We start from the raw sequence: 4,834 nt of genomic DNA, 5'->3' as shown, positions 1-4,834 counted from the left end.
AGAGAAAAACGTCAGATCACATACAAATGAACCCCATCAGGCTAACAGTGAACTTCTCAGCAGAAACCTTACAAGCTAACAGAAATTGGAGGCCAATTTTTAATATTCTTGAAAACAAGAAATTCCAACCAGGAATTTTATATCCCTCCAAACTATGTTTCATAGGCAAAGGAGAAATAAATGATTTTACAGAGAAGCAAGCCCTGAAAAACTTTGTTACCAGTAGGCGAGCCTTACAAGAGATTACTGAGGAAGTTCTAAACATAGAAATCATAGCAGCTACCAGGAAAACAAACTTAAATACATAGCCCAAAGACCCTATAAAGCAACCACAAAATAGGAAACACAAAGCAAACAGCTAACAACTTCATGATAGGATTAAAACCTCAGATATCAATATTAACCTTGAATTTAAATGGCCCGAAGGTCCAATTTAAAAGATATGGAGTAACAAGCTGCATAAAAAAGCCCTATCACCACATATTCTCACTCATAGGTGGGAATTGAACAATGAGAACACATGGACACAGGAAGGGGAACATCACACACTGGGGACTGTTGTGGGGTGGGGGGAGGGGGGAGGGATAGCATTAGGAGATATACCTAATGCTAAATGACGAGTTAATGGGTGCAGCACACCAACATGACGCATGTATACATATGTAACAAACCTGCACGTTGTGCACATGTACCCTAAAACTTAAAGTATATAAAAAAAAAGCCCTATCAGTGTGCTGTCTTCAACAAACCCAACACACATGCATAAACATCCATAGACTCAAAGTAAAGATCTAGAGAAAGATCTACAATGGAAACGGAGCACAAGAACAGAGGTTGCTATTCTTATATCAGATAAAACAGAGTTTAAAGCAATAACAACAACAACAACAAAAAGTATTACATAATGGTTAAGTGTTCAATTCAACAAGAAGACAACTATACACACATATATGCACCCAGTATTGGAATGTTCTCTTCTTATAAAACAAGTTTTTCTTGGTCTACAAAAAGACTTAGAAAGCCACACAGTAATACTGGGGGATATCAACATCCCACTGACAGCATTAGACAGATCGTCAAGACAGAAAACGAACAAAGAAATTCTGGACTTGAATTTGACACTTAACCAGTTGGACCTAATAAACATGCACAGAATACTCTACCCAATATACATGTATATACAGAATATATAAAGCATAGTCTCAATAAATTAAAAAAAAATTGAAATCATACAAACTATTGAAAAAATAAATAAGATTGACAGGCTACTAGCTAGAATAACAGGAGATGATCCAAATAAGCACAGTCACAATAGACAAAGGTGGCATTGCAACTGATCCCACAGGAATTCAAAAGATCCTCAGAAAATATAAACACCGCTGTGCACACAAAATAGAAAATTTAGAGGAAATTGAGAAATTGCTGGAAGCACACAATCGCCCAAGATTGAATCAGGAAGAGATTGAAACCGTGAACAGATCAATGCTGAGTTTTGAGATTGAATCAGTAATTTTAAAAACTACCAAACAAACCAAAAATAAAACCCAGACCAGATGGATTCAGAGCCAAATTGTACCAGACATATAAAAAAGAGATGTTACCAATGCTACTGAAACTATTTAAAAAAAAATTCTAGTAGTAGGTACTCCTCTCTAACTCCTTCTATGAGGCCAGCATCATCCTGATACCAAAACCTGGCAAAGACACAACAAAAAATGAAAATTATAGGCCAATATCTCTGATTAACAAAGATACAAAAATTGTCAAAATAAAAATACTAGGAAACTGAATCCAACAGCACTTCAAAAAATTAATTGCCCGTGAAGACTGTGATCAAGTAGGTTTCATTCTTGGGATGCAAGGTTGGTACAACATATACAAATCAATAAATGTGATTCACCGCATAAACAGAAGTAAATTTAAAAAAACATGTGATCATCTCCATAGACACAGAAATGGCTTTTGATAAAATCCAGCATCTCTTCATGACAAAAACTTTCATATATTAGGTACTGAAGGAACACACCTTAAAGTAATGAGTCATCTATGACAAACCCACAGCCAACATCATACTAAACAGGCAAAAACTAGAAGCATTCTTTTGAAAACTAAAATAAGACAAGGATGCCCATCTTCAGCACTCCTATTCAACACAGTACTGGAAGTGCTAGACAGAGAAATCAGGAAAGATAAAGAATTAAAGGCATCTAATTAGGAAAAGAAGATGATAACCTATGTCTATTCATGGTCAGTAGGATTCAATATGTAGAAAACCCTAAAGAACATTGAAAGGCTCCTGGAACACAAAAGATTTTGCAAAGTTTCAGCATACAAAATCAACGTGCAAAAATCAGTAGAATTTCTATGTATTAAAGCTGAGTGCTGGATCAAGAATGGAATTTTATTTGCAATAGCCAAAAAAAAGAAGCTAGGAATACATCTAACCAAGGCAGCAAGAGGTGTGTACAAGAAGAACTACAAAACACTGCTAAAAGAAATCATAGATGACACAAACAAATGAAAAAGTATCCTATGCTCATGGATTAGAAGAATAAATATAAAAATGGCCATATTACCCAAAGCAAAATACAGATTCAACACTCTTCCTATCAAACTACCAAAGTCATTTTTCCAGAATTTGGAAAAAAAAACTGTTCTAAAATTTATATGGAACCACAAAATAAGCCAAATAACCAAAGTAATCCTAAGCAAAAAGAACAAAGCTGGAGGCATCACATTATCTGATTTCAAACTGTACTATAAGGCTACAGTAACAAAAAGAGCATGGGACTGATGCAAAAGCAAACACATAGACCAATGGAACAGAAATAGAGAACCGAGAAATAAAGTTTCACACCTACAGCCATCTAATATTTGACAAAGTTGACAAAATTAAGCAGTGGGGAAAGGACTTTCTGTTCAATAAATTGTGCTGGGGCAGTTGACTAGCCAGCCACAGGTAGAAGAATGAAACTGGACCCCTACCTATCACCATATACAAAAATTAACCTAAGATGAATTAAAGATTTAAATGTGAGACCAATAACTAAGAATTCTAGAAGGAACCATATGAAACACCATTCTGAACATTAGCCTTGGCAAAGAATTTATGACTAAATCCTTAAAAGCAATTGCAACAAAAACAAAAATTGACAAATGGGACCTAATCAAACTAAAGAGCTTCTGCAAAGCAAAATAAGCTATCAACCAGGCAAACAACCTACAGAATGGGAGAAAATATTCCCAAAGTATACATTCAGCAAAGGTCTACTATCTAGACTGTAGAGAACATAAACAAACAACAAGCAAAAAACAAAAGCCTCCATTCAAAAGTGGGCAAAAAAATATAAACAGACACTTCTCAAAAGAAGACATACAAGGGGCCAGCAAACATATAAAAAAAGTTCCTCATCACTCTTCACCAGATAAATGAAAATCAAAACCACAATGAGAATCTATCTCACACCAGTCAGAATAGCTATTATTAAAAAGCCAAAAAACAACAGATGCTGACAAAGTTGTGGAGAAAAGAGAATTTTTATACACTGTTGGTGGGAATGTAAATTAATTCAGCCTTTGTGGAGAGCATTTTGAAGATTTCTCAAAGAACACAAAACAGAATTACCATTCAACCCAGAAACTCTCATTACTGGGTATTATCTCCAAAAGAAAACAAATTGTTCTACCCAAAAGACACATGCACTTGCATGTTGACACAGCACTGTTCACAATAGCAAAGACATGGAGTCAACCTAGGTGACCATCAATGGTGGATTGGATTTCTTATATATAGCACACATATACCATAGGATATACGCAGTCTTTAAAAGAACAAACTACGTTATTTGCAGCAACATGGGCGCAGCTGGAGGCCATTATCCTAAACAAATTAACACAGGAACAGAAAGCCAAATATCACATGTTCTCCCTTATAAGTGGAAGCTAAACATTGGGTACTCAAGGAAATAAAGACAGTAACAATAGACACTGAAGAGTATTAGAAGGGAGAGAAGGGAGAAAGGGTTGAACAACTATGAATACGATGAGATTATTCATACCCCAAACCTCAGCATCACGCAATATACCCAGGTAAAAAATCTGCACATGTACCCCCTGAATCAAAAATAATAGTTGAAATTTAAAAAACTAAACAATAAGAAAATGAAGAACTCAATTAAAAAACTGGCAAAAGATCTGTATAGACTATCAAGGAAGATATGAATATGAATATGTCAGATAAGCATATAATTAGAGGCTCAGCACAGTCAGACATTAAAGAAATGCAAATTTAAAATACAAAGAGATACCATTCTATTCGAGTGATTAAAAGAAAAAACTAAAAATACCAAGTGCTGGTAAGTATTCCAAACATCTAGAATCTTCAATTGATGCTGCTGCTGACACAGAATGGCACAGGGAATTTAGGTAACAGTTTGTCAACTTCCTATAAAGCTAAACATACACTTGAAAAACAAAAAGAAAAAAAAAACAGCAATTCCAGTCCTGCATATTTATGCAAAATATTTGAAAACATATGTTATCGTAGAAATTTATCTGTGCAAGTTAAACAGCATTATTAATAATCACCAAAAGGTAGAAATGACCCTTACTGTCTTTCAGCTGGTAAAAGAATGAACTGTGTCATAGCCATACACTGAAATACTACTCAGCAATAAAAAGAAGCATATTGATTCTTAGAGCAATACGGATGAATCTCAAATGAATTTTGTTAAATGAAAGAAGCCATAATCAACAGTCTACATCGTGTATGGTTCCTATTATATAACATTCTGGAAATGGCAAGCTTATAGGGATGAAAAACATATCAGTGATT

Source organism: Hylobates moloch, unplaced genomic scaffold, assembly GCF_009828535.3.
Source record: "Hylobates moloch isolate HMO894 unplaced genomic scaffold, HMol_V3 SCAFFOLD_7, whole genome shotgun sequence".
Classification (NCBI taxonomy): domain Eukaryota; kingdom Metazoa; phylum Chordata; class Mammalia; order Primates; family Hylobatidae; genus Hylobates; species Hylobates moloch.
Note: the sequence above shows the minus strand (reverse complement) of the source record.